Source organism: Oncorhynchus mykiss, chromosome 9 (genome assembly GCF_057628025.1).
Source record: "Oncorhynchus mykiss isolate SJ-2025 chromosome 9, ASM5762802v1, whole genome shotgun sequence".
Lineage (NCBI taxonomy): Eukaryota > Metazoa > Chordata > Actinopteri > Salmoniformes > Salmonidae > Oncorhynchus > Oncorhynchus mykiss.
Genome location: NC_143030.1, coordinates 40,890,510 through 40,903,508, shown reverse-complemented (window position 1 = coordinate 40,903,508; position 12,999 = coordinate 40,890,510). Strand labels below are relative to the sequence as shown.

The 12,999-nt window shown below is 44.6% G+C and overlaps 1 long non-coding RNA gene across 1 annotated transcript; it reads right to left on the bottom strand.

Annotated features, from left to right (window-relative positions):
• Positions 1-10,733: 10,733 nt before the first annotated feature.
• LOC118966028 (uncharacterized) lies at positions 10,734-12,307 on the bottom strand. Its single transcript, XR_005053227.2, has 2 exons — positions 12,175-12,307; positions 10,734-11,553 (listed from the first exon to the last, which is right to left on the bottom strand). It is a non-coding gene; the product is annotated as an uncharacterized LOC118966028 (long non-coding RNA).
• Between the last annotated feature and the right edge of the window lie 692 nt (positions 12,308-12,999).

The window sequence follows — 12,999 nt, the reverse complement described above, 5'->3', positions numbered from 1 at the left end:
CGGCTCCACTCTCCAGGCCTCCTGTGCGTCTCCCCAGCCCAGTACATCCTGTGCCGGTTCCACGCACCTGGCCTCCAGTGCGTCTCCCCAGCCTGGTACACCCTGTGCCAGCTCCACTCACCAGGCCTCCAGCGACGGTTCACAGTCCGGAGCCTCCAGCGACGGTTCCCAGTCCGGAGCCTCCAGCGACGGTTCCCAGTCCGGAGCCTCCAGCGATGATCCATGGCCCGGAGCCTCCAGTAATAATCCATGGCCCGGAGCCTCCAGTGATGATTCATGGCCCGGAACCTCCAGTGATGATCCATGGTCCAGAGCCTCCAGTGAGGGTTCCTAGTCCAGAGACTCCTGCGAAGGTTCCCGTTCCTGAGCCTCCTGCAAGTGTTCCTAGTCCGAAGCCTCCTGCAAGGGTTCCCAGTCCGGAGCCTCCAGCGAGGAATCCTAGTCCAGAGCCTCCTGCGAGGGTTCCCAGTCCAAGCTTCCTGTGAGGGTTACCCGCAACGGAGCCACCACCAAGGCCAGATGCCCACCCGGACCCTCCCCTATAGAGTCAGGTTTTGCGGGGGGGGGGGGGGGGGGGGGGGGGGGTACTGTCACGCCCTGACCTTAGACATCCTTTATTCTCTATTTCGGATAGGTCGGGGTGTGACTAGAGTGGGCATTCTAGTTTCTTTTTTTCTAGGTTGGCTTGGTATGGTTCCCAATCAGAGGCAGCTGTCTATCATTGTCTCTGATTGGGGATCATATTTAGGCAGCATTTCCCACCTGTTTTTTGTGGGATCTTGTTTGTGTATAGTTGCCTTGAGCACTGCATAGCGTCACGTTCATTTTGTTCTTTATTGTTTTTTGCCGGACCACGTAATAAAGATGATGAACCCAAACGACGCTGCATTTTGGTCCGATTCTTACAACAATGCTTGTGACACATACACACTTAATACATGAGAGAAGGTCCTTAGCGGACTAACACAACAAATTGTGGCTTCTTACACAACAAAATGAAGGGGGGAAGAGAGGAAAATACACTTATCATTGATTCATTTTTTAAACTATTCTCACAGTAATCATATACTTTGCACACGAACCAACGCCCGTTTGGGAAATCATGAATGTATTAATGTTACGTTATGCCTTCATTCGCCATTTCTCTGTCGGAACCAGCCCTCCTTAGGAAGGTTGTTGGCCTTTCAGTGGCAAGCTTGTATGGCTCTAATTGTCCGAGAGGGGTCTCCCCTTTCCCGTCTTCTACTATTGTTCACTATGGAAGATGCTCCTTGGAAAGGCTAGCCAGCCGTGTCAACGGATCCCATTGGTGATGAGCATAGTAGGATGCAGTGATTTTATTAGAGTAGTAGGATGTTCCCACTTAAATGCGCTTTTCTAGATATTTGATTTTGAACAGCTAATCAGCCATACCAGTGATTGTCTGAGAGGTGAGCTTCTCGCCTCTTCCTTGTGTTGACATTCAAAGTTCAAAAGCTCTCTGGACGTGAGCTGCAGCTCTACATGCCTCTCTGGTCTGGGAGAATAGCTTATTTTCTTCACCTCGTGTTGAGGTTCAAAGTTCCAACCATTTCGAACCATGTTTTCTGGTCTAGTGTTAATTTCTGTTACCAATTCCCTTTTATGCATTCTCTCGAAATGGTGGATCCCTCAGTCTGACCTCACTTGGGGCATGGCTATTACTATGCACAGTTTACAGGAGAGATTCTCTTATGGCTCCTAAAATCCCATTCCTATCTTAACAAAAATAATTTCATATTGATCATATTTAATATACAACATTAAGGATGGAAACTTGACAGATAAAGGGATATACTTTCCAAGTTACAGTATTTCATTGCTAACCTTTTTAATGACATCACAAAATAAAAACATATATGACATTCATTTTCTACAGATCCATCTCTGACCATTCCCACACATTCTTATGTTAGAAATTTTGGGACAGTATTCACTTTTTGAACGTGTTAGGGTTTCGGCGGGAAAAGCCTGTTAACCTGTTGAGTGTAGGGGGCAGTATTTTGATGTTTAGATGAAAAACGTACCCAAATTAAACTGCCTATTTCTCAGGCCCAGAATCTAGAACATGCATATAATTGTCAGATTAGGATAGAAAACACTCTAAAGTTTCCAAAACTGTAAAAATATTGTCTGTGAGTATAACTGTCACGTTCTGACCTTAGTTCCTTTGTTTTGTCTTTTGTTTTAGTATGTTCAGGGCTTGAGTTGGTGGGTTGTCTATGTTAGTTTGTCTAAGATTTTCTATTTCTGTGTTTGGCCTGGTATGGTTCTCAATCAGAGGCAGCTGTCAATCGTTGTCCCTGATTGAGAACCATATTTAGGTAGCCTGTTTTCCATTGTGTTTTGTGGGTGGTTATTTTCTGTTTAGTGTTGTGTTGCACCTTAGAGGACTGTTCGTTGGTTGTTTATTGTTTTGTTTTCAGTGTTCATTAAGACACTAACAGCTTACAGACAGTAGCCAATTAAGTTCACAGTTATGAAAACTTAGGACACTAAAGAGGACTTTCTACTGACTCTGAAAAACAACAAAAGAAAGATGCCCAGGGTCCCTGATCATCTGCGTGAACGTGCCTTAGGCATGCTGCAAGGAGGATTGAGGAATGCAGATGTGGCCAGGGCAATAAATTGCAATGTCCGTGAAAGATTAGTGGAATCTGTGTGGGTAGCTGGACAGGTAGGATGACTGACAGTGAAGGTGAACAGGTGGTCACGTGTCAGGTGACAGAGGAATGGATGAGACTGAGGCAGGAATTCCTTTAACCATAAAGTGGTATATTTACTGAGTAGTCTGTGCTGCATCACAAAGGAAACAAATAACATGTATCCAATCAAATATCAAATCAGATCATTCTCTATTAACATAAGTTAGGGAGTTCAACAGTTCAGTTCATTAAGTCAATAGTAATCATCTGCGAGTCATTTAGGCTCGTAACTATTTATCATAAATCATGAAAGAATACAAACAGTGAATGGTTATACAGTCTATAATCCCCATCAAAGTCAATCAGTTAGCAAACAATGACGTTTCTCATTTCACTCTTTCAATTGTCTTCATGTGTACATATAATTAATTTCAATACATATGAACCATATCGACTGCATAATTGGCCTATGAGGATCCGTAGGGCCGTGATCATTGACAATTCACATTACACAATATGTTTGAAGCGTGCGCTCCAAGCCGCGCTCCGCGGTAATAACTATAAACAATAACTGAATGGCCCACTCTCCCGATCGCCACAGATAATTCAGATGTAAGAGTCGGTGGACTTACATGGATTCATGGACGCACAGAACTTCTGGATCAGATGGAGTTAAGGAAGAGAAAGCAGCGAGATCAGGCGATGGCAATTTCCTCCTTTTATGGAGTTGAGATCTGTCGGACATTTCCACCTGACCTAATTAAAGCGCCCCTGGCCCAGCTGAGTAAATGGCAATGAATTAAAGGACTATTCCACCAACTCCATAGGCCTTTTCTACAGCCACCCCGGAAATGTGTTAAATTCCACACCTCAAAAAAAGGCTCATTGCTCCCCGTCCTCTGTCATCTCAGGGAGAGGAATTAGTCGGGCAACTGTCCGAATATATGTCCGGTTCTTCACCTGGATCTCCACTCCTCTAACACGGACCATCGGTCCCAGGCATGGTTTTAGTTATACGGCCCACCGGCCAGGAGGCTCGAGGCAGCTGAGGGTCCACCATCATTACTACTTGGCCAGTTTTCAGGCTGGCCATTTCTCTCCGCCATTTCCCTCTGTGCTGTAGACTTGGTAGGTAATCCCGAATGAATCGGGCCCAAAAATGGTCAGCTAAGATTTGGCTGTCGCCACCAACGTCTGCCTACGAGGTTGGTGTCAGCATACATTCCTTGAGGAAGTGACGCATCTCGGCGTCCCATCAAGAGCATATTTGGTGTAACCGGATCGGGGTCATCGATGTCTGCAGAGAGATATCCCAAGGGGTTGGAGTTCAGAATCCCTTCCACCTCTATCAGGACGGTCCTCAAGACAGTTTCAGTGACAGTTTGGTCCCCCAGGATGACTCGTAAGGCCGTCTTTACAGATTTGATATCTCGCTCCCATGTTCCTCCAAAATGAGGAGCGCCTGGAGGGTTAAATTTGAATGAGATTTGTTGGTCCATCAGCTGATCCATGGCTTGGAAGGCTTCCTCCAACCTGGCTTCTCCTGCCTTGAAGTTCGTACCTCTGTCAGCCAGGATTTCGTAGGGTTTCCCCCGTCGGGAGATAAACCGCCGTAGGGCCATGAGGAAGTCTTCCGTATCCAAACTCTCCAGTAGGTCCAGGTGGACACATCTGGTTGTCAAACACTTGAATAGAATGCCCCAGCGCTTTTCCACACGACGACCTAGCTTGATCATCAAGGGGCCAAAGCAATCTACTCCTGTTGACCAGAAGGGTGGTTTAAGGGGCGCAAGCGAGCAGGGGGTAAATCTGCCATTTTGGGCACCGTAGCTCCGGACCGCCATCTCTGACATTCTACGCAGGCGTATTGGTGCTTACGAATGGCTCCTCGTCCTCCAATTATCCAGTACCTCTGCCTCATCTCCCCATAGACCCTATCTGGCCCTGGGTGGAGAAGCCTCTCATCATAACTCTTGATGAGGAGCCTGGTAAGAGGGTGTCTGGTGTCAAGGATAATTAGGTGGATAGCATCTGGGTCCAAAACCTCTGCTTGGCGCAGCCTCCCTCCGACTCTGATCACTCCAAGGATTGGATCATATTCTGGGGCAAGGGAGAGAAGACGGCTGTCCTTAGCCACTTCCCTACCGGCTTTCAGAGCTTTTAACTCCACAGGGAAGCTAACCGCTTGTGCTTGCTGGAGGAGTAGTGTCTCTGCCGTGAGGGAAGTGGGTATGGAAGCCACCCCATCTGAGGTCTGGTTTGTGGCGGCGATCAGATCCGGCAGTGTTTGAGATTGTGTTAGGTCAGGGAGAGCCGTTGTTGGTTCCGTAGAGATGCTGTAGCATTGGGCGGACTTCCTTAACTCATGAGCTTCAGTTGGTTGCGGAGGGGCCGCACGCCTGGGGGCTGTCGACCACTCGTTCTCTGGTTGGGACAAGAATGGTGGTCCCAAGCTCCAGCGATGGGGTTGAGCCAGTTCCTGAAAGGTTTTACCTCTAGTAATGTCATCAGCAGGATTGTTTATGCTATCAACATACCTCCAGTCCTGGACTTCTGTTAGGTCTTGGATTTCCGCAATGCAAGTTCCGACGAACACCTTATACCTGCAGGACTCCGACTTGAGCCAGGTCAATACAGTGGTCGAATCACTCCAGTAGATGACCCGTTGGATTGGCAAGGTGAGCTCGGCTCGCAAGGTAGAGGCCAACTGGGCTCCGGAAAGGGCAGCACTGAGTTCCAGCCTAGGCATTGACAACTGCTTCTTAGGTGCGACCCTGGACCTGGCCATGACAAAGGAGACATGGGTGTGGCCTGCCTTATCCTCCACTCTAAGATAGGAAACCGCCCCATAAGCTCTCTCCGAAGCGTCACAGAACACATGCAGTTCCAGGCATGATCCCAGTTGGTTAGCACAGGATGGTACATAACATCTTGGCATTTGGACATCAGAGAGCTCCGTTAACTCAGTTTCCCAACAGATCCATCGTTCCACTAGGTCAGCCGGGTGGATTGGTTCATCCCAGTCCCTCTTGGTCTGCCACAGGTCCTGGACTAAGACTTTGGCCCGTGTTGTGTATGGCAGGATATACCCAAGGGGATCGTATTGACTGGCCAGGGTCCGATAGATGGTGCGCAGAGTGGGTGTTTCGGTACTCGGGGATGAGCGGTGCTTATACCCCAGGGTATCCGGTATGCAGCTCCACCTCAGTCCTAGAGTGGGCTCTTCTGGGATAGCACCAGACTGTGTTAGCCATAGTTCACTGCTACTGGACCTAGCTTGTGGCGAGAGGTGCTGGATAACCTCCGCTCTGTTACTAGCCCACTGTCGGACCTCAAATCCCCCTTTGGACAGGAGATTCCGTACTTTATCACGGAGTGCTTTCGCTTCAGCCGTGGATGGGACGCTCTGTAAGCAGTTATCCACATAGAAGGCATTTTCCATTGAATCCAATACTTCTGGGTCACTGTCTGAATGCTCCCGTGCGTGTCTCTGCGTATATGGCACAGCAAGGACTGCAGGTGGTGCCAAATGGGAGTACCTGCCATTCATAGATTGTGGGCTCTGCATCTCGTTCCATATCTCGCCATATGAACTGGAGCAGTGGGGTGTCGGAAGGCAGTAAACGAATCTGATGAAACATGGCTTTGATGTCTCCACTGATGGCTGTAGTGTGCTGACGGAATCGGAGAAGGACACCGAGCAAGGAAGGACCTAAGGTTGGTCCGGGGAGTAGACAGTCATTCAGGCTTTGACCAGCAGCTTGGAATGAACAGTTGAAGACAAGTCTATACTTCCCACCATGTTGCTGGATAACATGGTGAGGGAGATACCAGGATTAGCGGAGTGCGTTTCCCTCTTCATGAGCTGTCACTTCAGTGACGTAGCCTGCCTTCACAAGGTTATGAATCTCTCGGTTATGACCTTCTGCAAGCTCAGGATTCTTCACCAGGCATCACTCCGTTCCACGCAGTAGTGGGAGTACAGCCCGTGTCGTGGTTGCCAGAGGAGGATGGTTGGGCACCCGTAGCAGTGGGGTTGCATACCTGCGAACGCCATCCATTTCAGTGGTGGTGGTGCTCTTCTCCAGGAGGTCTAATGCATAGCAGTCATGTTTCGAGCGAGTGACCTCCTGTAGCTTCCGGTTGGAGAAGGTGTCCATCTTCCAGAGCATCTCAACATTCACGAAGGAGGTCAGTGGCTGCACAGGGGAATGGATCTGGATTGCTTCTGGTGAAGAGGACTTGCTGTGACTGTACAGCTTGGGTGGAGAGAAGTAGATGGGATGGACCTTGCACAGCCCAACCCAAGGATGTATGGACAGCAATTGGCCCTCCTTCTGGTCCAGCTCGTATAGGCTCAGTCGGGGTGACGAGATGTGGGTGGTCTGACCCAATCAGGATAAGTGGCGCTACTCTGGCCAGGTTAGGAAGGGGCAATCCTCGTAGATGAGGATATTGTTTCTGTAGAACACTTACCGGGCAGGAGTGCTCTGCGAGATTCAAGCCATCTGCCGTGAAGGCATTGGTGATGTTATAGGCCACGTCCCTGTTTCCTGAAGGTGAAATGCTAAAGGTTACAGCAGAGCCTTTCATTTGGATAACATCATGTCGCACCGTTCTGAGATTAAGGGTCTCGGGGGTCCCCTCCAGGTTAAGCTGACGGGTGGCCGCTGTGAGAATGATTGTTCTTTCTGACCCATCATCTAGAACGGCGAATGTATCAATGACCTTGACCACCTTCAACATGACCCTTGGAGACTGGTTCTGCTGGTCGAGGTACAGCTCCTTTGCAGCTCCTACCATGAGCATACTCTGCTCCTTCTGTGCTTGGGGAATTGGATCATGCAACACGGTGAGATGGATTTCTTTACTGTGAGACGCCTAAGACAGAGCTACAGGGAGACAGGACGGACAGCTGATTGTCCTCGCAGTGGCAGACCACGTGTAACAACACCTGCACAGCATCGGTACATCCGAACATCACACCTTCGGGACAGGTACAGGATGGCAACAACAACTGCCTGAGTTACACCAGGAACGTACAATCCCTCCATCAGTGCTCAGACGGTCCACAATAGGCTGAGAGAGGGCTTGTAGGCCTGTTGTAAGGCAGGTCCTCACCAGACATCACCGGCAACAACATCGCCTATGGGCACAAATCCACCGTCGCTGGACCAGACAGGACTGGTAAAAAGTGCTCTTCTCTGACGAGTCACGGTTTTGTCTCACCAGGGGTGATGGTCGGATTTGCATTTATCGTTGAAGGATTGAGCGTTACACCTAGGGCTACACTCTGGAGCGGGATCGATTTGGAGTTGTATGGTCCGTCATGGTCTGGGGCGGTGTTTCACAGCATCACCGGACTGAGCTTGTTGTCATTGCATGCAATCTCAACGCTGTGCGTTACAGGGAAGACATCCTCCTCCCTCATATGGTACCCTTCCTGCAGGCTCATCCTGACCTGACCCTCCAGCAAGACAATGCCACCAGCCATACTGCTCGTTCTGTGTGTGATTTCCTGCAAGACAGGAATGTCAGTGTTCTACCATGGCCAGCAAAGAGCCCGGATCTCAATCCCATTGAGCACATCTGGGCCCTGTTGGATGGAGGGTGAGAGCTAGGGCCATTCCCCCCAGAAATGTCCGGGAACTTCCTTAGTGGAAGAGTGGGGTAACATCTCACAGCAAGAACTGGCAAATCTGGTGCAGTCCATGAGGAGGAGATGCATTACAGTACTTAATGCAGCTGGTGGCCACACCAGATACGGACTTACTTTTTATTTTGACCCCCCCCCCCCTTTGTTCAGGGACAAATTATGACATTTAGTCACATGTCTGTGGAACTTGTTTAGTTTATGTCTCAGTTGTTGATTCTTGTTATGTTCATACAAATATTTACACATGTTAAGTTTGCTGAAAATAAACGCAGTTGACAGTGAGAGGACGTTTCTTAATATTTTAAATATCACATATAAATAGCTGGGGAGATATAAATAGATGTGATTTGGGAGCTGAGTGTGTGTGACCCACTCAAGATAGTGAGAAACACAGCCTGTTGAGTGAAGGTAAACATTAAACAAATCTGAGTTTTGATAAGAAACAATCCTCCAGTAGGTCTTGAAGATAGAATGTTTCCATGAGTTAATCTGCAATGCTGTCATCCATTATACCTTAAACTATTGAACTTTGAATGGCCATTGCATGCTAAACTTACAGTAAGAGGCTTGATAACTGTTGAATTTCAGCTTTTTTTATCCTGAAAATGATGTACTTTTCAATGCTAATACCCAACACAAAGCCACACATAATATACCAAACCCATGCCTTGTTTAGTCCTTATGATGCATCTATCTACTGTAATATTCTAAGTCCCTGGTAACTGCCTAACACCAATGAGAACTGGAGCAGCTATTTCATGCAGAACACAACCATTGAGCATGTGAATATACTGTACAGCTTTCTATTTTCAATGCATTCTCCAGTTTTTTATGTATGTGATGAGTCCATACATACTCACATAACATACTGCAACATTACTGCACTGCTCTCCAATTTTACTGTTGTCCATTGAATGTCTTCTGAGGCCCGTTTGGTATTTGAAGCTGATGGTGGATCATGTGTATGTCAGAATGACTGTGATCTTTGCAGTTGTCTCTCTTGGCAACTTTAAGATGAATGCACTAAGTCGATCTCAATAAGAGCATCTGCTAAATGATTAAAATGCAATGTCAAAATGTGTATGGTTCCTGGTAGTTTACCCATCTGGGTAACACTTTTACAATAAGGTTCCATTTGTAAAAGGGTTATAATTACATTAATGGTTATATCGCATTGGTCGAGTGCCGTCACTTGTCAATGTTTGCCAAATAGTCAGCCAATATTTACCTCCACTTATTAACCATTTATAAATGCACTTACAAATGTTTATCATATGAACCCTTGTGCATCCTCATTTTCTAGTTGTACAGTGGAACAATAGTTATTTTCTCACCTTTTTTTCTCTAAATTTTTCTGTCCCAGGAACTGAAGAGGTTGGTTTTCATGTGTCTTGACCAACCTTTGCCCTGATGCCCAGGCCAAATTTACATTCAGGACATTATTCAATCATCATCATTACCGCTTACCAGATTATATCAACACATACTTACCACTTCTCTGTGATAGCCTAAGTATGGTGAACACTGGTGTGAAATGGTAACCCTAATACCTTTGGTTGGTGAAACAGTGGAGAAATCCTCTCACAACGTTGAATGTTTTGATCTTCATACCCATCATTCATTGACTAAACACGTTTAACAAAGTGTTGAATCTTCACTCATGTATGTGGTGATGAGTACCCAGCAGTGATGAGTACCAAATATCTAAGCTCTGAGAGAACTCTCAAATCATGTCGAAATGATTTCCCCACATGTATAACTGTTAAAAGTATATCTCATTTTAAAGTGACAGGCCTATAAACATAACTGAGTTATCAACATTTATAACTGCTAAAATGATACCTTCAAAGGTGCAATATACAGAAATCACTGCCATTTCCTGGTTGCAAAAAATCTAAGTTTGCCTAATTTCAGTTAATGTGGCAAAACAAGCAGTCATTGTTTAGAGAATCATTGTACCATCTAAACCACTGTGAAATATGCTTCCCATAACCCAAAATATTGTATTTTCAACTGTTTGAAGCTGGTGTACAAAACGAAACTTAAGAATGGTAAGCATAGAATGGGTGTCAGGTAGCCTGGTGGTTAGAGCGTTGGGCCTGCAACTGAAGGTTGCAGGTCGAATCCCCGAGCTGACAAGATAAAAATCTTTCGTTCTGCCATTGAACAAGGCAGTTAACCCACTGTTCCTAGGCCGTCATTGAAAATAAGAATGTGTTAACTGACTTGCCTAGTTAAATAAAGGTTACATTTAAAAAAAATGCACACATAGAACACATCTACCACTTCTTAGACTTGCTTTCAATTACAGATCTATAACCTTTAAAGAAAGATAAAACCTATTGACCATTTATTAACAAGTTAAGCCTACCAATATTTATAACTTTAAAAAATATAATTAAATTAAAAGTGGAAACCTTCTGGCCATTTATTAATATTAAGTTACAAACATGTTTAACAGTATATATATATTTTTTATTTTACCTTTATTTAACCAGGTAGGAAAGTTGAGAACAAGTTCTCATTTACAATTGCGACCTGGCCAAGATAAAGCAAAGCAGTTCGACAGATACAACAACACAGAGTTACACATGGAGTAAAACAAACATACAGTCAATAATAAAGTACAAGTCTATATACAATGTGAGCAAATGAGGTGAGAAGGGAGGTAAAGGCAAAAAAGGCCTTGGTGGCAAGGTAAATACAATATAGCAAGTAAAACACTGGAATGGTAGTTTTGCAATGGAAGAATGTGCAAAGTAGAAATAAAAATAATGGGGTGCAAAGGAGCAAAATAAATAAATAAATTAAATACAGTTGGGAAAGAGGTAGTTGAGAGGGCTAAATTATAGGTGGGCTATGTACAGGTGCAGTAATCTGTGAGCTGCTCTGACAGTTGGTGCTTAAAGCTAGTGAGGGAGATAAGTGTTTCCAGTTTCAGAGATATAATCTCATCAAACATGCAATACATAGTGAAAACAATTGAATTGAAGGATACATTGGGAAAACAATTTTAATTGCAGCGACTCAAATCTGTGTAGTTTATCAACGTGAGCCTAGCTAATTCAGATAAACAGGAGTTCATTTTCTCTACCTTTTTTAACATTACAAGTCAGAATAGAAATTGATAACAGATTTAACTATTTAAAATACAACACAGCGCCCCATGGCCCCTTCTGTTGTGTCTTCATCCGTTTCTTTCTTGTTAAGAATGTTCCCATTCTTGAGTCAGACCTTATGGGAATGTGTGGGAGGGAAGAGGAATTTATGACAATTTAGCATAGACAATAGCTACATTACTCTACTCTCATAAATTCTACCATTTAGGTTTAGCTAGTTATGTTATCCACTGCTAGCTAATAACTTGCTAACACTAATAGCTAGCTACCACAGCTGAAAGGGGTTAGCTAGTGATCACAATTTTTATAATAAACTAGTAAATTCGTCTTAAAATTGGAACCACTAATTGTAGTGGGCTGACAAAGGATGACAGCAAATTTACCAGCTACCTAGCGAGAGACTGAACATGAGTTCAAAAGTTAGATAGCTAGCTAGCTACCATGCTAATCCCCAAAAAAACATTCTAAACCAATTGCATGGAATATCATGTCGATGTTAGCTAACTAGCTAACAAATGTGATCTATTTAGCTATATCATGCCAAGGATCATATCGTGTTAAATCGTCTAGCATAACGTCTATATTGAAAAATATGTTTTAAAATTGACCTAATGCTAGCTAGCTAACGTTTCCTAGCCAGCTACTATAGGTAGGACAGAGGAACTAGCTGAGCAGCGTGCTAAATCCAGCAGAATTTCTGTATTCAAAGGTGAAACAAATTGCATAGCGAATTCACCCTTTCTACCCTGTATCCTTCGAACGTTTTTTTCACGCAATCTCTTGTCTGGATTTTGAACACTTCTTATAGCCACGTCGTACTGATTATTTACGAGGCACTGTCACATGATGTAAGTGTCAATTCAAAATTCTGGGCACGTTCCAGGTCGTCTTTATTTCAAGCACGTTTCACAGATGGACAGATCTCACAGTCGGATGCATTTTTCAGAAACCTACGATTCACACCAATAATATGTATTGAAACATTGAGCGTTAATTTCTGTAATAAATAAGTGTACCAATGCATCATCAGGGTTTCAAACATGGGACAAGACACATCATGGCACTTGACCATTGTTCTGAAAACCAACCATTTATGTTCCTGGAACAGTGCAACAATGCACCACACCCAAAAGTGAGAAAATAACCATTGAAAGTAAGGTTCCATGATGATACATAAGGGTTCAATATTATGCGCACATTATGCATTTATAAATGGTTATTAGTTGGAGGTAAATAGTGGCTCACTATGTGGCAAGCACTGACTATCACAGTAATTTAAGACATTTGTTATAACCCATTTATTAATGGTTTATAATGCATTAACAATTGATTAAATAACCATTGTAATTGTAATTACAAATCCTTCATAAACCCTGTACAAATAGAACCTTATTGTAAAGTGTTACCTAAATCGGTGGCCCAGATCAAATACAAGTAGATGAACAGAGAAGGAAGACTGTTAAACATAATCTCCACCAGCTCAAGTTAGTACTTTCCACAGGGGTATTCTACAAACCAGAATCAATGAGTTAGCCAGCTAAGTTTGATGAGCATCCAGAAA